A 21,010-nucleotide genomic window follows, 5' to 3' on the forward strand; every position below is an offset into this window, starting at 1 on the left:
ATTCTAAAATTTTCAAAGACATGCTCCTAAAGTCAAGGTTTTTCGTATCCTTGTACGAACCTTGAGTAAACGAATTGGTGTGCCACTTTACCAACTAGAATTCACCTTCTATGAATTCCTCTCCTAAACCAAACAACAAAATTCCAATCATTATCCAAGCAACCAAATTTACAGCAATGCTAATGTACTTTAAAACCTTAAAAATCCATTCAAATTAAACAACACTTTAAAACCTTCCATTCAATTTAAATCAAAAGCTTGTATATAGTTCTTTAAGTTTTCTTCATAAAAACCTTAAAATACATCTTTATTCATTAAATTACAGCATACTTAAGCTACTAACTAAATCTGAAAATTTAGTTTATACGCATCCTTTGAAAATTTAATAACCCATACTTGTAATAATGGAATAATAGCTTAAATATATGTAGAAACATCAAAACCTAGTATTTTTAATACCAAACCAATAAAATTTAGATTACAAAAATCTGAAAAATTTGTTTAAACTTTAAACTTGATACTTTAATAACCTTTTAACACAATTTAATCATAATGGTCATGTAGTGTGTAGAAAACTCTAAGAAACATGATTTAGAATAGTTTAAATTCTCAAATCTATATTTTTAATAATCTTAAAATTTATTCAACATCAAAATATTTGAGTATTAACATTAAATTAAACATAATATAATCAAATAACTTACATAACACGTTTTTGAACTTTAAACACATAAAAAATCAAGTTTAAACCCTTATTTCTCAATCAAATAAATCTGAAAATTACTTCATACTTTAAACATCATAAAACCCATAAATTTGCTATCTTTTACAATTTATACACATAATCAAATCATAATAATTAATAATCATGGAACAATTTATATAAAGATCGAAGCTTTAAAGGAATTTAAAAAAGAAAAGAGAGAAAGATAGAAGAGGAGGGAAGTAGAGGGAACCAGTGGTTGAATAGTGGCTCTGGTGGCGGCAGAGGTGGCTACGGTGGCTAGTGTAGCAACGACAATTTTTTTTTTTGGTTTGATCGTGAAAGCAGGGAAGCAAAGAGGAGAGTAGTAGTAAGGAAAAGAAACGTGAGGTGAGGGAAAAAATATTTAAGGTTTGGTTTGATCGTGAAAGTAGGAAAGCAAAGAGGAGAGTGTAGTAAGGAAAAGAAACGTGAGGTGAGGGGAAAAAATTTGAGGGTTTTAATGAATTAAATATGGGTTTAGTGATTCTCTATTTCTATTAGGACTAAGATTGTAATATTGGGCTTAAAGTGGTCAATTATGCTCTTATGAATTTGCTATTGTAAAAAAAAAAAAAAAAAAACAGGCCTTCAAATAGTAGGTTGACTTTTATTAATATTGATCAAAATATGGGTAATGAAATAATATTGGTATTGAAATATATAAATTATTATTTTAATAAGTCATTCCAGAATGTTTAAATAAGTATACAATTATTATAAAATATTCGTATAGAAAATAAAGAAATATAAATATAAATTACTCAAAAGTGTGGAGGATTACAACATAGAAGTAGTGAATGAATTTCTAGATGTGTTTCCAGAAGCGATTCCAGGAATACCATCAAAAAGGCAATCGATTACACAATAGTGTTGGTCATAGGGACAACACCAATTTCCAAGGCACTATATCGAATGGCACCTGCAGAAATAAGTGAGTTAAAGGAGCAGTTGCAGAATTTACTAGAAAAAGGGTACATTAGAACTAGTGCATCTCCATTAGGGAGTGCCAGTGTTGTTTGTCAAGAAAAAGGATGGGAGTATGAGATTATGTATTGACTATAGGGAGTTGAATAAGGTCACCATAAAGAACAAGTACCCATTAACAAAAATTGATGACTTATTTGACCAATAAAGGGGCGCATCTGTGTTTTCTAAGATTAATTTAAGGTCTGGTGATGAGTGACATATATGTCACTCATAGGGTAGTCTTTTAGGGCATTTTTACCTTATTTTCATAGCTTTCCTTGCTTGGTTTGGTCTTTTCTCCTTTAGTTTCTTTTTTTTTTCCTTTTTTACTTCGTGTTTTGCTTTTCTTTATGTGGATTTTCTTTTGTTTATCTTTTACTTGGCTCTTTTTCTCTCCAATTTCCTTTCTTTGATGAATTTGTAGGTGTTTAAAGGGGTTGGATTTTGATAAGTGACTTTTACGTCACTTTTAGGGATGTTTTAGAGTCCTTTTCCGGCTTATTTTCCAATAAATTTTCTTGTTTTAATCCTTTATTTCTATTATTTTCTTATTCTCGTCTTTTGTCTCTTAATTTGAGTATTTTAGTAGTTCTTAATAGTTTTTAGTTAATATTAATCTTCTGGTTTTTCTCCTTTTATTTTCAAGTTTGTTTTCTTTATTTAATTTAATTTCATTTGATTTAATTATTTCTTTTAGTTTTAACATTTTATTTTACTTTAATTTTATCCTTATTTTATTTTAGTTTAACATTTTATTTTACTTTGTTTTACTTTATTTTTATTTTTATTTTGGAAAAATTGCAAAAAACCACCTTTTATAACAACTTTTTTGTAAAAAAACACCTTATAAAATTTTTTTTGTAAATGAACACCTAAAACCGCTTTTTTTTTGCGAAATCACACCTAAGTCTGGTTTCAAACCTTTGACCTGGTTTTCTGGTGTTGACCTGCACGTGCCGGTCACACCCCCCCTTTTATGATTTTTCCCCCTTTTTTTCCCTCCAACTTACCTCTCTAACTAATTAAACTTTCTCTCTCATCCTTGTTCTCCATCAAATCCCCAATTTCTGAACATTGACGAACAACAAAGAATTTTTCGCGTGAATTGGTCCAATTAATCTGGTGTCGAGTAAGGTATGTTTGTTTAATTATTGAAATTTCATTTAGTTCATTATTTTCGATTATCCCCAAATCTGCAATTAGGGTTTGAATATGAATTTGGGGTTTCTTATATTTGACTAAATTTTGCCCTACAATGTCTGTAGGATGGAATTAGAAGGTGTTTCTAGGGGTCACAAGTGTCATTGTGGGATTCCTGTTGCTGTGAGGACCTCATGGACACATGAGAATCCGGGGAGAAAGTTCAAAGCTTCTAAATTTTACAACTTTGAGACAGGACATAGAGGGTGTAACTACTTTGATTGGGTAGATGAAGAAATTTTAGACTGGCAGAGGGATGTCACCAATACACTTGTTGCTGAGAAACATAGACTTGCAACTGATTTGAAGTTGGTACAAGCCAAATTGGACTGCACTGACAATATGAAGAGAAGGTTGTCCAAGGAACTTGAGAACATGGAGAGGAAGCAAAATGAGGTGGCAGCATGGCAACAAGCATTGGAGAAGGACCAAATTGGTGTACTTGTTGCTGCATGTGTTATTGTTTCTGTTGTAGTTAGTGTACTAGTTGTTAAGTTTATTGGTTGGGGTGTATTTATGCAATCAATGCATTGTAATGTAGTTAAAGCTAGACATTTTGGCCTAAATGTGTACTGATTATGACCTATGCAATGAAATGAAATGATGGTTTTGTTGCTACAATTACTGACTTTATGCTAATGCAAGTAACAATAATAAAGCAATTAAGCAAAAGTGATGGCATAAAACATAACGTCATCGACCATATAGAACAGTTGATACTTATAAAGCCACTAAGTGTTCAAAATACATAAACCCTTGTCACTGAACAGTTTATACAAAAAACCACCTAAATGAGTTAGGCATTTGTTGAAGCCTGTGAAGATTGCACAAGCTCTGTTGTTTTTTTTGCTTTTTTTGCTGTTGATGCAGAGGCCACTTGCCTTGCCCTTGTTGCCCTGGTTGAAACAGCAGCAGAGGTTGGAATCCTTGATGCAGTTGCTGCTGTTTTTGCTTTTCTTTTTCCTGTCTTAGCTGAACCAGTATTGGTTGCTGTTGAAGGGCCTGACAAAGCTGCAGATGTGGTTGTTGCTGATCTTGTTCTGGTTGATGGCCTGGTTGTTGTTCTGGTTGATTGCCTGGTTGTTGTTCTGGTTGTTGTTGTGGTTGATGTTGGTGTTACTGCTGGTGTTGCTGCAACAGCTGGTGCTGGTTGACTTTGTGTTGCTGAAGGAGCTTCAGTTGGAACTGGTGATGGTGCTGGTGTTGCTGATGCTGTTGTTTTTGGTCTTCCTCCCTTACTCTTCACTGGAGGAGGTAGACTCACATTTTGACACTTAGACTTGTAGTGGGATATGATGGGTTTTGTTCTTTTTGCACAACATCTTTTCATCACATATCTCCTTATCCATTCCATAAGGGATATGATGGGTTTTGTTCTTGCTTCTCTTAGAACATTATTAAAACTCTCACAATAGTTGTTCAAGATCATACCAGACTTAGATCTTGTAGTAAAGGCATGTCTTGACCAATTACTAGGGGGTATTGCATCCAAGTACTTAAATGCATCTACATTTAGAGCTTTTATTGCTGCCATGTTCTGTTCAAAGTGATGCTGAAAAGTAATGCATAAACTCAATTTATATGTCATCCATAAACCAAGTAATGTTACTGTAAATCACATACTAACTGAGCACATACTAACTGACCACATACTCTAATTCTATGGCATATGTAAATTAAAGCAATAAAATTGGTATTAATGAGCTTACCTTAGTTGAGGATCTGGCAGCTTTCCAAAAATGTTCTCTGTAGATTTCACCAGGGAATTTGGTTTTGAAATTAGACCAAATGTGTCTACAACAAAACCTAATGTCTGCATTGGGAACAACACTCTGAAATGCATCCAGAAGACCCTGCAATGTGAGCATCAAAATACTATGTAAGCTACCTTACTCTGCTAAAAAACATAGGAAAAAATAAATAAATAAAAAAGGAAGAAAAAAAAAAGAAAAAAAGGAAAGAAGTTACAAACACTCTTACCTTTTGTCTATCTGACATATAGGTCACATCTTCTTTCTCATGAACCCATGTAACTGATGAAGCAACTGAAGCTATATCTTGCACTAATAGTTCAAGGAACCATTTCCAAGTTTCAGCACTTTCTGTCTCAACAACAGCCCAGGCAATAGGGAATATGTTGTTATTCCCATCTTTGCCAACAGCTGTTAATAATATACCAGGAAATGGCCCCTTTAAATGAGCTCCATCCACACCTAGGATGGGTCTACAGCCAGCCATAAATCCTTGTTTACAAGCTTGCAAACAAATGTACATCCTTTGGAACAGTGGGGGTGGATTCTCAATGCCTACCACCTTTACTTTTGCTGTGCTTCCTGGGTTGTATTTCACAATTGCAGCAGCATAATCCCATACCTTGTTATACTAATCAGCAGCATCACCAAACAACATTTCCAAAGCAATTTGTTTTGCATAATAAGCCTTGTGATAACTTATTTCAGCTTGAACCTCTCTAGTTGCCCTGCTTAGGAAAACACTCATTTTCATGCAAGGATCATCTCTAAAATCAGCTAAGTACCTTTCTGCCAAGTAAAGAGAGGTAACCTTTATGTTGTGATGTTGATGCCCACATACATGCTCACTCCTATAACTCTTAATTTGAAAGGTTTCCTCTCCCTTTACCTTCCTACAGTGCACCTTCCATCTACACTTCCTCTTTGCCTTGCACTTACAAACATACAGTCTTCTACCTTTCTCCCAAGGACAAGCACACCTCTTAGCACAATATGCAGTTACTCTCAGCTTGTTGTTATGCAAGAAATAATAATCATACCCATTCTCTATTGCATGATTCCTCAGAGCTTTCCTAAAAACTTGCCTAGATGGGAATTTTAGACCAAACTTGAGTGTAATTTTTTGCTTGAAGTCAACTGCTGGGTTGAATATTGGGTAGTCAGGTGCTTCATCATCTGATCCAATTTTGGTTGCATCCTCTCCATCACTGTCATTCAACTCATCCTCATCAAACCCACCACCAGCTTCCTCATCCTCAACATCCTCCTGATCCTCTAGCTCATCAGCAACATCCTCCACACATATCTCTCTAGACCCACCCAAACTTTGAATCACAGTCTCAGTAAATAGATCATCATCTGCCTGGTCTTCAAAATCATCCTCACTCAACACCACATCACCATCCTCAGAATCAGATCTGATACCCTCATCCTCCTCTAGAATATCATCACCACTCTCTGGGATCTCAGTGTTTGCTTGACTGTCTAGGGCCATGTGTTTCTCACTGTTTGGTATAAGTTGGGTGTTAGGTTCAGAAACAATGTTAGGTTGTATTTCAAGGACAGTATGAAGCTGAGGTTTTAGCAAGGATAAGGTTGGCAATTTCTGTCTTCTAGGTCTCACTGAGTGGTTGTCAAGAGAAATTATGTTTGATAAAGGAGTTGGTTGGGACAACAAAGTGGGTGGGTTCTTAACAAATATAGGGTTTTCAAAGGAATCTTTTTGAGGCCCCACCATGTGACTACTTGAATTATCCACCCCTTTCTCAAAAGCTAAACCTGATGACTCACACACCACTCTCTCTGCCTCTTCCAAACCTGAACCCTCCCCCACCAAACCTGTTCCTTCCCCCACCAGACCTGATCCTTGTTGTTCCTGCCCCAAACCTGATGACTCACCAATCCCTCTTGTTGACACCTCCCTCTCTTCTGATGTAGTAAACACCTCAGAATCTGAAAAAAATGTTACCCCAGGGCCATATCTAAGTGTTGCAGGATCTATTGGTTCCTTAGGGGGGTGTACCAAGTACAATTCATACCAACCATCCCTTTCCTTTGCTTCTAGGAACTCTGGTATGTCAGCATCAGTCTTAATTTGTTTTCTTCCAGAATACAAAGTACAACCCTTCTTCCTATACCAAATCTGTCCTACCTCATCATATCCTAGTTCACTTTTAATCCAATGAGCAAATTCAAAGTAACAGACTTCATACACATTTGGGTGCAAAGAAAGTCCAAAATAATCAGAATCCCCTTTCTAATATGTTGTTTTGCCTTTTCTAGTTACAAAATCACCACCATACAACATCCTAATATTAATTGGTTCATCCATGATTCTATACCAAGGATAAAACACAATTATCCTACCATTAAACCTGATACAATCAAACACATGCACACTCATTTCAGCACCTAATTACATGTATAAATATACCAATAACCACAACCACACAAAACTAATCACACAACACATGCATCAACACAAAAAAAAAAACAATTCTTTAACAAATACGGTCATTAACAGTCAATTATTTTAGCAAATCAAGGCCATGCATGTCTTCCCCTTTCCCAACAATAACATCCAATTTCAATAATTTCCCAGAAACCTAGGTCAATTTTAAAATAAGGAAATCGGATTCTAACCTGGGTTTTTGTATTATAGTGTAATTGGTCCCCCCTCCACGCGTTCTCTTCGCAGCAAGCTTGCTTTTTTTACCTTTACCCATGGCAGAGACAAAGAATAAAGGACGGAGCAAATTAGGGTCTTTACAAAAGTGGAAATAGAGTATGAAGTAAGAGGAGAGAGAAAAATTACAACTTACCCTTTCACTTGGCCAGGATTAAACCACGAAATTGAGCATTCAATTTTGCCCTGCCATGGCAGACCTCCCCTTACAGAACAGTTATGGTGATGTGAGAAGACAGAGTGAACGAAAGAGGGAAATGAGGAGTGAGAAAAATTAAATTAGAGAGGGTAAAATTGGAGGGTAAAATTAGAGGCAAAAAAAAGAGAAAACAAAATTTAAAAAAAAGGGGTGGGGGGAGGGGTGTGACCGGAACACGTGCAAGTCACGTGCAGGTCAACACCAGAAAACCAGGTCAAAGGTCTGAAACCAGACTTAGGTGTGATTTCGCAAAAAAAAAAGCGGTTTTAGGTGTTCATTTACAAAAAAAAATTTATAAGGTGTTTTTTTACAAAAAAGTTGTTATAAAAGGTGGTTTTTTGCAATTTTTCCTTTTATTTTATATGTCGATCTACCCTCGTGTTCGGTTTGGTTGGTGTGTGTAGGTGTGTTCGGGTTGATGCTCGATTTCCATGTTCAAATCAAGTTTAAAATCTTAAGTTTGAGTCAAATGTACAGCAAACAAGCTGTTACCTGTTTTGTTGCCCATACTAAACCATCACCACAACATTCCTTACCTTACACCACAACTCAACCTCCATCATCAACCTCTCACTCCCTTGCTCCCTCACCTGACAGAAACAACACCCCACCTTTCACCAAACCTCCGCCATCACCATCCCACTTTCCACAACAACAACAACAAAAACAACAGCGACAACCTCCTGCTCTCACAGCCAACTCCCACGTAACTCCCTGCCACCGCAATCACAGCCACCAAGCCCCAATTCCCACGCAATTCGCAACCAACATAAGCCGCCCAACAATTGCAGTAGCAACGCTGCCCAACACCACGCACTCCAGCCGTCGCACCTATCACCGAAACTCACAGCTCCTAGCCACCGTTAGCCGCCCCTAAAATCGCAGCAATAGAGCAGCTCGTACTTCGAATCAGCCCCAATTCGATTCTAATTCGTCGCGGGTGTAATACCCCTCATGATTGCTTTAAAGGAGTTTGATATACTACTCATATAAACAAGATGCATCTTCCTTTTAGGGAGCTCATATGCTAAGAATACTCCATAGTTAAGCGTGCTTGGCTGGGAGTAGTCTTGGGATGGGTGACCTCCTGGGAAGTTTTCTCGAGGTGCACATGAGTGAGAACAAAATGCGCCGGAAGGACTTGTGTTGGTCTGTGGGGATAGTTGTTGGCCCTCGATACGCATTTCGTGACAATAGACCCCTCCCTAATCTGTTTGGGGTCGGGGTGTTACAAATGGTATCAGAGCAACCCTGCGACCGCGTGCTGACCGTGGATAATTAATCCTATGTCAGTCGCTTAGCGGGGGAGAATTCTGGGGCCATATGGCCATAGCCAGACTGGATGTAACACTTTGGCTACCCAGTTGCCATTAGGCGTAATACTGGAGTCCCTAGCTTTCCAGGCGCAACGAGGGCGTTACCGTTCTCAAGTGGGGGTGTATGTAATACCCCTCATGATTGCTTTAAAGGAGTTTGATATACTACTCATATAAACAAGATGCATCTTCCTTTTAGGGAGCTCATATGCTAAGAATACTCCATAGTTAAGCGTGTTTGGCTGGGAGTAGTCTTGGGATGGGTGACCTCCTGGGAAGTTTACTCGAGGTGCGCATGAGTGAGGAAAAAATGCGCCGGAAGGACTTGTGTTGGTCTGTGGGGATAGTTGTTGGCCCTCGATGCGCATTTTGTGACAATAGACCCCTCCCTAATCTGTTTGGGGTCGGGGTGTTACAGCGGGTGCGGCCTCTTCCACTGCGGGCGCGGACATGGTATTTTGGAGCTCAACATTTAAAGCGGGAGATGCCGAGGAGATGCCTGGGAGAAGGTGCGGCTTAGGCCACCGCGGGCGCGGCCTATTCTTCCGCAGGCGCGGTCTTCGGGGTGTGTATAAACTGTATCACGAGCTTCTCACGTGTTATTTATCAAGATCGAGCGGCCAAGATTATTCGTTTATAATTATTGATGGTGCTGATTTGATGATGAAAGATTCAGTGATGATTGATGATGGTGGAGAGCGGCAGTGAATGATGAAGATCAGAGCAACCACGAAATGAAGCAAGGGAATTTGGGGAGGGTCTGATTCTATTTTCGTGGGATATTGCTTGTTTTTCCCCTTTTTAATTTCTTTTTCCTTTTTACTTTCTTTTTTATTTTAGTTTGTTATTTAATTAATTTGCTTAGTTTTATTTATTTTTATTTTTCTTTATTCATTTTCTTTATTTTTATCTTGTAATATAAACACCCATTTTTGGATTAATACTCTCTTAAATTTTGATTCACCCTAGATTAGATTAGTTTAGCCTATTTTATTTTCTCTCTCTTAGGGTTAGATTAGAAGTCTCTGTCTCTAGTTTAGGAGTAGTTTTAGAGAGAGAAAGCCTTGATTTTTCATGAAGTTTTGAGAGGTTGAAGAAGCAATTTGTGGATTTTCTTCTCATATATTCAATGAGTCTTCCTAACTTTCTCACATCTTTATTGCTTTCCTTTATTTCTTGTTTTTGTTTATTTGCTTGTTGATTAGACTTGTTAATTAGTTTAAAAGTTTGATTTTGGCTTTAATTCTAGTTTTACCTTGCTTTTCATGTTCTTTTTATCATGTTAGTTTAGATTTTATTTTAGGGGATTAGATGAAGATTATGTTGATGAATTGAATGATTTATTGTGATTTTTATGCAATTGATTCTTGATTATTGTGTATGGATGATGCTTATAAGGATTAGAATCTTTCTAGCTAATTGATTCTATGTTCTTAATTGTGCTTTCAATCAATTGTGCGAAAGTGAGTTGTTTGATAGTCTAATTTCTTTCATACCTATGCTAGGCTAGTTGCACGAGAGTGAATTAGTTTAGTAGGAAAATTAGCATGCTTAATTGCGCGAGAGTGAGTTGAGTGTGTTGATTGTTCCTAATTGAGGTTATTTTCATCTAATTGCAATGTTGTTGAATGCATTAATGTAATTTGATTGCACTTTCCCTAGTTTTAGTTGTTTGCTTTAAATAGTGTTTAGTTGAATCTCTCTCTATATCTTGATCATCCTAGTAGTCTAATTAGCATAGATTGATATACTTAGTCTTCGTGGTTCGACCCTTTACTTGCCACTAACTAGTTTAGTGTAAGTTTAGGTATTATAAATTTCTAATTTGGTTAGGGTTAGTAGTCCCACCGACTTACTCTACCCGCGATCAGCTTTGGAATGGGATCAAGAAGAGCTATAAGGACATATCAAAGGAAGAAGCAAGGCCCTTAGAGAGAGCTTGGAGAGGGTGCGCAGCCTTTCCAGAAGATGCGGGCGCAGGCTACATTGCCCGCGGGCGCGGATAATGTGCACTTTAAGAAGATTTGAGGCAGGAACATCCCACAGTCGTGCCGCGGGCTGGCCGTGGGTGCGGCACAAATGGAGAGAGCGCATCTTAAAGGAGAGACCGCAGACCCCTGAAGCAGCTTGGGAGCAGGGGATTTGCCGCCCATTGCCGCGGGCGCGGGCTACAGTGACTGCGGGAGCGACACTTGCCCAGACAGCCCGCAGAGTTTGTTACATCCTCCGTACCCATTTTTTAGCGACCGTGAGGATTAAAGGAGAGGGCGCGAACGACTTGTTTTTCTCCTTTTTATATATATACTCTTGTATTTCCTTTTGAAGATAACTTTTAGATAATTTCATTTGCTTAGTTTTTAGAGAGAGAAACTAGAGAGAAGTTAGAGAGAAGTAGAGATAGTAGTTCTTGGATTGGATTTGTATTACAACATTGCTTCATCTAAGCTTGGATTTCATCTTCATTCAGTGATAATTAGTGAGATTTCTTTCCTTTAATTCCTCTCTATTGCTTGATTTTACTTTTGATTCATGTGTGATTGTTTGATTGTTGATATTTGGTTTAAAAGTTTGATTGATTGAATTTCTATTTGTTTAAGCTTAATATGATGAAGTTTGTGATTCAATTTGCTTTGTTCTTCAGTCTTATTATGTCTAGTGAGTAGATTATTTGCTAGGGAGAAGGAGAAGCATGCTTGATTGGTGATCATTGCTAGTTGTTGATTCTTGATTGATTGAAAAGTTGCAATTAAATTGGTTAATTAGTTGTGCATGTGATTAATTTGAATAGGAGTGATCAACCTTAATGATTAATCTAGATTGCATTGTAATTTCCAATGACATGAACCCTTGATTTGGGAATTGCTTTAATTGATTGAATTTGATTGTGATTTTCCTTGTTAGTCATTCATAGTGAACCCTAGCTTGACTTATAGGAGATAGTTCTTGAATCCTATTGATTGCAACTATTGTTTTCCTTTACAACGTTTAAATCGATTGAGTTTTCTTCGTTTGGCATGATCATTGAGCTTGCATGTGGAACCTTAATCCCTAGTGTTTATCATATTGATTTTATTCATTGCTTATTTGATTGAAACTTTAGTTACGCCTCAAATTACCTCTCATTCTTCGAAGTAGCTTAACTATAGGCTATAGCAATCTCCCCCTCATTCCTCGTGGTTCAACTCGGACTTGCCCTATATTAGGAGTAATTTTGATTTTATTTATTGTTTGATTTGAGGTGCTTTAGCTTTCAACGACCTAAATTACCCCACATCAAAATGGCGTCGTTGCTAGGGAATGGCGTTGGTGCTTTGCTATTGTTGTGTCAAAGAGAAAACGGCGGAGGCTAGAGCTTTGTTTCAAGGTTTCAAGCAAAGGCCTAATGAAAGCCTCTACGAAGCATGGAAGAGGTACAAAGAGTATCAAAGAGAGTGTCCTCGCCACGGATTTCCTACCTACCAAGTCATTCAAATCTTTTATGGTGGCCTAAGTCCTCAAGGGAAATCTTGTCTTGATGGGGAAGCCGGAGGTCCTATTATGAATAGAACGGAGGAGGAAGTGGTAGACATCATTGAAGACGTAGTGAAGTATTGTATAGATTGGTAAGATGGTGAAAGGGAAACAACTAGCAAGAGTAGCTCTTTAGTGTAATCGGTTGATCATATTAATGCCATCAACAACTTATCCTCACAAATGACAAACTTAGGGAAGGAAATGACCGCAATCAAGGAGAATTTGGAAAGTTCATCCTCCCAAGTTTCGAATCTTCCCTCCTAACTTAAGGGGAGAGGTATGTCTTCTAACTCTCAACCCTCTCCCTCTTCTAATAACATGCCTAGTGGTTGCTTGTTTTGTGATGTATGTGGTTCATATGATCATGATGCTTCTAATTGCCCTCATGCATTTATGGATGGATGTGATGATCAAGATGGTAATGTGAATGAACATGTGAACTATGTGTCAAATAAATGAGTCAAGGTTTGATAATCAAAAGGGTCAATGGAATAGGAATTATCACAACCAAGGCAATTTTGACAACTATAATCAAGGTGGTGGTTATAGGAACCAAGGCTCCCGAGGAAACTATAACAACCAAGGTTATAGTAGTCAAAATTAAAACAAAAATTATGGTAATTAAAAACAAAGTTATGGAAATCATAACCAAGGTAGTGGTAACCATAATCAAGGTTATGGTCAAAATCAAAATAGGGGTAATTGGAAAAATCAAAATAGGGGAAATTTTCAAAATAATGCTCAAAGGGGTCCCCCACTCGGTTTTGCTCCAAAGACCAAAAGTGATAATTCCTATGCACAAACCTCTTCCTCTCGGACTAACTTGAAAGAAATCATTGAGAACCAAACCAAACAGAACACTTACATGGGGGTGAGTGATAAGAAATTTAATGAGATGATGACTCATAATAAGATGCTTGAAAATCAAATTTCTCAACTTGCCAATGCTTTAAAAGACCATGCAAGCCCTTCCTCTTTACCCTCTCAAGGCTTTGACCCTAAGAGACCCGTTAATGCCATTGTTACAAGGATTGGTAAGGTACTTGAGGAGAGTTTTCCTAGCAAGAGTAAGGCTAAGGAGGTTGCCAAGGGGGTTTTGGTTGAGGATGAGGGAGACGGTGCAACTTTGAGTGAGGTAGTAGTAGAGACTCCTAGGGAGGTGAGAGAAGAGAAATAAATTGTGAAACCCAAACTTCCCTATCAACAAAGATTCATGAGACATAAGTTAGATGAACAATTTGGAAGATTTATTGAGATGCTCAAACAACTTCATCTTTCTCTACCATTTACCGATGTCATCACCCAAATGCCAAATTATGCAAAATTCCTTAAAGACATTTTGAGTGGAAGAAGAAATTGTGATGTTGTGGATACGGTCAACTTGAGCGAGAATTGTAGTGCAATCATAATGAACAAGATGCCACCTAAGCTAAAAGACCCCGAAAATTTTTCTATCCCTTGTGCTATTCACAAGATGCAAATTGATAATGCCTTATGTGACTTAGGAGCTAGTGTTAGCCTTATGCCATATTCGGTCTATCAAAGACTTGAAGTATGGGAACTTTTTCCTACCAACATACCTTGCAATTAGCCGATAGATTAATCAAGTTTCCAAAGGGTAAGGTAGAAGATATTCCTTTGAGGGTAGGAAAATTTGTGATTCTGGTGGATTTTGTGGTTCTTGAAATGGAAGAAGATGCTACCATTCCTATCATACTTGGTAGACCTTTTCTTGCTACCTCGAGTGCCATAATTGATGTTAAGAGTGCTAAAATTTCACTTAAGGTAGGCGATGAGGTCATTGAATTTGATTTGAATGAAAGCATGAAGTATCCATGTTCTTCCTTAGAAAATTGCATGATGATTGACTCTCTTGATCATGTTGTGTCTTCTATGCATGAGCAATTTCTCACCTCTAATGATGCTCTTGAGAATGTCTTGTTGAATAAGGAAAATATAGGTGTTCCTAGCAAAGAGATGGCTTTGTACGAGGATTTGCTAAATGGAAGCATTAAGGAAGTGGATGAGCAAATGTGCATGAAGATCTCTGCCATGAAGCTTTGCAAGTTGCCACAACAAAGGAAGGTAAATGTGTTCCAATGGTTGAGCTCAAACCTCTTCCATCACACCTTAGGTATGAATTCTTGGGTCCTAACTCTATTTTCCCCGTAATTGTTAGCTCCTCCTTGAATGAGAGCCAAGCTCAAGAGTTGTGTGGTGTATTGAGAAAGCACCAAAGTGCTTTAGGCTATACCATTGATGACCTCAAGGGTATAAGCCCTGCTTTATGTACACACCACATAACTCTTGAGGAGGGCGCCTCACCTTCTATTGAGCGGCAACGGAAACTACACCCTCAAATGGGGGAAGTAGTTAAGAAGGAGATCAGATCACCAAGCTTTTATATGCGAGAATCATATTCCCCATTACTAGCTCTAGGTAGGTCTCCCCCGTTCATGTCGTCCCAAAGAAAGGGGGCATGACTGTCGTAGAGAATAAGAGAGGTGAGCTCATTCCTACGAGAACGGTCACGGAGTGGAGGATGTGCATAAACTATAGACGTCTAAACACATCACCAAGAAGGATCATTTTTCCCTTCCCTTCATTGATCAAATGTTAGAGAGACTAACAAGACATAAGTATTATTGTTTTCTTGATGGCTATTCCGGTTTCTTCCAAATTCCTATTCACCCGGATGACCAAGAGAAAACAACTTTTACTTGCCCATATGGAATATTTTCTTATAAGAGAATGCCATTTGGGCTTTGCAACGCCCCCGCCACTTTCCAATGGTGTATGATGAGCATATTCGGAGATATATTGGATGAGGAAATGGAAGTGTTCATGGATGATTTTTCGGTGGGTGGTGTTTCATTTGAGGCGTGCCTTGAGAACCTTGAAAAATGCTTGGCTCGTTGTGAGAAAGTGAACTTGGTATTGAATTGGAAAAAATGTCATTTTATGGTTGAGGAAGGCATAGTCCTTGGCCACAAGATCTCTCACACGGGTATTGGGGTGGACAAAGCGAAGATTGAGGTTATTGAAAAGCTACCACCTCCGGTCAATGTGAAGGGTGTGAGGTCTTTCCTTGGGCATGCCTGGTTTTATAGAAAGTTTATCAAAGATTTTTCTTTCATAGCAAAACCCCTCAACGATCTTCTCCAAAAGGATGCCGAGTTCATTTTTGATGATAGATGCTTGGAAGCCTTCAACAATTGAAAAGTGCTTTAATCTCCACACCCATTGTCCAAGCTCCAAGATGGGATTTACCATTTGATTTGATGTGTGACGTAAGTGATTCAACAATTGGGGATGTCTTGGGTCAAAGAGTGGAAAAGAAGCTCTATGTCATTATTATATGTCCAAGACTCTACATGGCGCTGGACAGGCTGAAGTCGTATCACCTAATCAAAAATAATTCCTAAAACCACTAACTAATAATAGATAGGGAAGTAGGGTCGAATCCACAGGAAAACAAGTCTTTCTATTCCTAACTAATTATTATAATCTAAACTATCAAGTAACTAAATTATTTTTTTAGGGGAATTAAACTAATGAGAATAATTAGGAAGAAATCAATAATAAAAAAGCCTAGGGTCGCAGGTTCACCAATAATTAATACTCCGCGATAAAACATAACAAGCAATTATCAATGCATAAATTAACCAGATTATAAAGGGCTTTCGCTACGTATTATAATCACAGTAGTAATCTACCAGTATTAAATCGCATCTCTCGAATCTTGACTTAACCATTTATAAATTAACCTGCCTATTGAAACTAAGCCTAAATATCAATTCTCATCTCTTGAATCTCGAATCAATATTACATAACTCATACAATTAAACCTGCGCAAAGCTAATTGCATAGCATTATAACAATCAATAGGAAATCAACCCCACACATTAACAATCAACAATAATATATTATCCCTTCATATTAATCATGGATCCCCAAGAACCCTGAAATAAACTACTCGTGCATAATTAAAACTAAACTAATCAAAGCAATTAAAATAAACATAATTAAAATCAATAAGCAATTAAATAAAGCAATTAAATAAAACAATTAAAGTAAGCATGTTAAGAACAAGAATAATAAAACTAATACGACAATAATAAAGAAAGCTCATAAAAACAGTAATATGAATCTAATAACTAAAAGTCACCAATACTGAACAAGATAAAAGTAAAGTATAAGAACTAAACTAAAACTACGCTATTAAAAACTACCTCACTCCTACCCTACGTACTACCTCCTTTTATATGAAAGGAAAAAGGAGTTTGACTCTTAATCAACCTCTAACCCCTCAATCCCTCATCCAAAGCCGCGTACTACATCCACACCAAAGGGCTTTTATAATAAAATCCAATAATAATAAAAACTCCAACAAATGGAAGCAACATATCACGCAACATGGTCACCCGATCAAGAATTGGGCCGCCGGATCGGGCCCATTAATTCCACGCCCAACTGATCTGATATTTGGCCTTTTACTTGGTTCGTTATTTCCTCCTCCTTAACAATTAATATATCTTAGACTTGCAATATAATTAGTACTCCAAACGAATTAAACCCTTAATAGTCAAACCAAATTTAATTAGTTCGACCTTGGGCTTTAAATATACGGTCATGAAATACAATACAACTCCAATATCTTTGTAGTGGCTCAATAAACTTGGGAATTGTCATAAATCTGCAAATTCCTACAAAATAATACCAACTCTACAAAAACACTAGGAAACGTATATTAGTAATAAAAATAGCTCCGCAAAGCTCAAATAAGCACAAATATGATCGTAGGACGGAGAATAAAAAATATATATAAAATAGACTCATCAAACTCCCCCAATCTAAACCTTTGCTTGTCCCTAAGCAAAGCAATGAATAAATAAATCAATACTTCACCCCAAAAATAATTTAAATCAATAAATACGATTCAAGGTAAATCCGACAAACATGTATCAAAGTCAATCAATCAAATCCATCCAACTACCAATCTTCTCTAACAATTGTCAAATAGAGCGAACCACAAGAGCATATAGAATTCAAGACTAGTGCTTACACACTCAACTCTCATTTATGTGACGAGTAAAAAATGTACTCGATTGCTCTCCATCCAACCCTTTATATGTGAACAATGCCCTCCCAACTCGCACACTCGTGTGTATAAAAAGACAAGCACTCAACCTAGTATTCGACTCGCAATATGTCAAATCATTCTTTGCATTGATAATCAACTAATTTCACATTCATACAACTCTATACACAAAGGTCGGAAGGTCTTCAAAGCTTGTAATGTAAGGCTAGAGCAAAGGGTAGGAAATAATTGGGAAAATGTGAGAGTAAAGCTATACTTTGGGGAGCCAAAATCCTAATAAATCCAAGGTCAAAAATAAATAATGACCAATCAATCTCAAACTCAACTTTACTAAAATTCACCAAACAAACCAACCAATATTAACAATATTTTCAACTCTTACAACTTCACTCATACAAATATGATATTATAATACTTGAATGAACAAACAAACTTTGAACCTTTTTTTTTTCATCGAACTTGATTTTTTTTTCTTTCCTTGAAATTATTTTTTTTTCTTGAGCAACCTTCAATTAGAACATTTGAATATTCAAACAATTTTTTCTTCTGCTTTTTTTTTTTCCTTTTTCTTTTTAACCTCACATTGGAATTTTTTTCAACTTTTGAACACCTTTTTCAATTTTTTCCAATCCACAAAATCATAAGAACAAAATAATAACTTCTCAAATTCACCCAAATTGTGCAAATAAATAAGCACACTACAAACTCCCTCACCTCACTAATATTAGCTCCCCCAAGACAAGCTTGGGACTAGTAACCAATGGGGCTTAAAAAGGCTTGTAAAGTGGCTAAATAAACAATAAAAGGGCACAAGCAACAACATGGGTAACAAGAAGGGAACAAATGTATCTAATATGGTCTGAAGGCCACCTAGAAGAATAAACGCCTTCGTCCTCCTCAATGTGCTTAATAATGAGTCATACAAATATTACTCAAAGTTAAAAACCAATACTCAACTTTATTGACATACCAGGAACTAACACACAATTCCTAGCCAAATCAACTAGTCAAGCACTATATTCACAAGTAGTTGGACAAAATTGACGCATGTTAAGGTTTCAAAGCAATCAAATATCAAATCATGATAAACTAATCCTCAATATTTATCATCATATACCAAAAATCAAAACAATTATGAAAAATTTTCATCAAGGGGCATAGGGAAGCATGATTTATTATTCATTGGAATGTATTTTTGGATTTTTTTATTTTTGAAAGCATTAAAAACTAACCTAAGAAATCAATAAAATCTATATTATGAAAGCATTAAAAAAACTAATCTAAGCACACCCAAAAAAAAAAAAAAGGGAGAGAAAGAATACCTATATATACAAGAAATTCCCCACAAGCTAAATCAAACAATGTCCTCATTGGCTTAAAGGGAAGCAAGTAATCTAAGTGACTACCCCTCATCATCAAACTCGTATCCACCACCATCCCAAACATTGCAATGCATCACCTTGGTACAGTTTTGGACAAAAAAGAAGCCAAGTGTTAGTAAGAGAAGAGACAGAAACGAGTCATGTTCACTATTTTGCTCATAAATTTTTTTATAAAAATGATAATGCAGTGATTCCAATTGAATTAAAAAGTAGACTTGAATATCTTTCCAATGATAGGTCACACGCAAAATTTCGTTAAGAAACACAAAAGTTATAGCGTTTCGAAGATGACCAGTTTTTCTGCCGCGCTCTCGCGCCCGACCGGGCGAGCGTGGCCCGATCGGGCTCGACTCCCAAGTCCGAATTGGTGGTTCTTCACTTCTGCTTGCACGAGACTCCTTTTTGGACTTAATTTGCTTCGGTTTTTCACTTGATTGAGCAAATGTCACTCGATGAGGTGGGACTTTCATTACGGGCTCGATTTTCGCAACTTGCTTCTCTTTCTCCACTTGTTCATCTTCAAACCCGAGCCCTACACAATTTAGAGCTCTTTCTATAGCATCCACTTCATTTTTCCATGTACTAGTTTTTCCTGCAAAAGATGCAACACAAAATACCGCCTCCAAGGGATCTCTAACGAGAGATTGGGGCTTATTAGAAAAATTATTTACATCAACCATGCCAACACTATAACACTTTTCCTCTAACGTGGGACTTTTAGGGACATTATATAGATTAAAAATAATATTATCATCCCCTACACATAATGTAAGTTGACCACTTTTCACATCTATTATTGCCCCTGCAGTATGAAGAAATTCTATCCAAAATAATCGGAATTTGCAAATCTTCCTCCATATCAAGAACAACAAAATCAACAGGTATATAAAATTTACCTACTCTAACAGGAACATCCTCTAAAACACCTAAAGGGTATTTCACAGAACGATCGGCCATTTGCAGAGTAATATTAGTAACTTTTAATTTACCCATATTTAATTTAGAGCTTACAGATATTGGCATAACACTTACAGTAGCACCCAAATCACATAAAGCTTTTTCAATCAACAAATTACCAATTTGACATGGAATAGAAAAATTACCCGGATATTTTTAGTTTAGGTGGAGATTTATTCTGTAATATAACACTACATTCCGTAGTAAAAGCAACTGTCTCTACCTCACTAATAGATCTTTTTCTAGTCAAAATTTATTTCATAAATTTAGAATATGCTGGAACTTGAGTAAGTAAATCTGTGAAAGGAACTGTTACCTGCAAATTCTTCATAACCTCCAGAAACTTACCAAATTGCTTATCCAACTTACTCTTTAAATGTCTATTAGGGAATGGAAGTTTGATAGCAAGACTCTGCACATCTCCACTCTTATCCTGGGGTTTACCCTGTAAAGAATTATTAGAAGAGTTAGTTTTACCCTGGAGCCCTGTAGGGCTATTAACAACATTGTTTGGTCTGACTGAATCAAGATTAGCAATTTTTGTTGTAATAGGTTCATCATCTTTGGGCATAGGAGGCCCATCATAGTATGAGCCACTCCTCAGGGTAATTGCATTTGCGTATTATGTTGGTTGTACTAGTTGTGATGGTAAGGCACCCTGCTGGCGAGTTTACAGAGTAGAGGAAAGTTGCGCATTTTGATTATCTATGATTTTATTATGTGCTAGAATCGAGTCAATTTGTGCATCTCTACTCTGCATCTACTTTTGCATATTGGCTAACATTGTTTTGATTTCTGATAGGCCAGAATCAGATGGAGGAGTAGCAACCTGTTGTGGTTTCTGATGTGGAGGTTAGTAGTACCTCTATTGTGGCTGTTTTACTTGTGATGGAGGGTTAAGCACATTCGTACTATTGTACGACATATTTTGGTTATTTTTTAACCCTGCATTGTAGGTGTTAGAGTATGGACTAATTTGCTTATATGTCTGAAAAGCATTAATTTTCTCAAGTGAACTCTTACAGTCCTACGCCCAATGACCTATAAGACCACAATTATCACAAAATATTGCAGAATTAGTACCAATAGAAGAAACATTAGCAATGGAAGATGAATCAGAATTATTAATATTGTCTAATTTCTGGATAATAGAAGTCAATTGTGCTTGCAAAAAGGATATAGAATCGACTTGGT

At 36.9% G+C, this 21,010-nt stretch overlaps 1 non-coding gene across 1 annotated transcript; it reads right to left on the reverse strand.

Moving 5' to 3' along the window:
* Positions 1 to 12,206: 12,206 nt before the first annotated feature.
* Positions 12,207 to 12,312, reverse strand: LOC145565912 (small nucleolar RNA R71). Its single transcript, XR_014095266.1, has one exon. It is a non-coding gene; the product is annotated as a small nucleolar RNA R71 (small nucleolar RNA).
* Between the last annotated feature and the right edge of the window lie 8,698 nt (positions 12,313 to 21,010).

This window comes from Chenopodium album, chromosome 10, assembly GCF_948465745.1.
Source record: "Chenopodium album chromosome 10, dcCheAlbu1.1, whole genome shotgun sequence".
NCBI lineage: Eukaryota > Viridiplantae > Streptophyta > Magnoliopsida > Caryophyllales > Amaranthaceae > Chenopodium > Chenopodium album.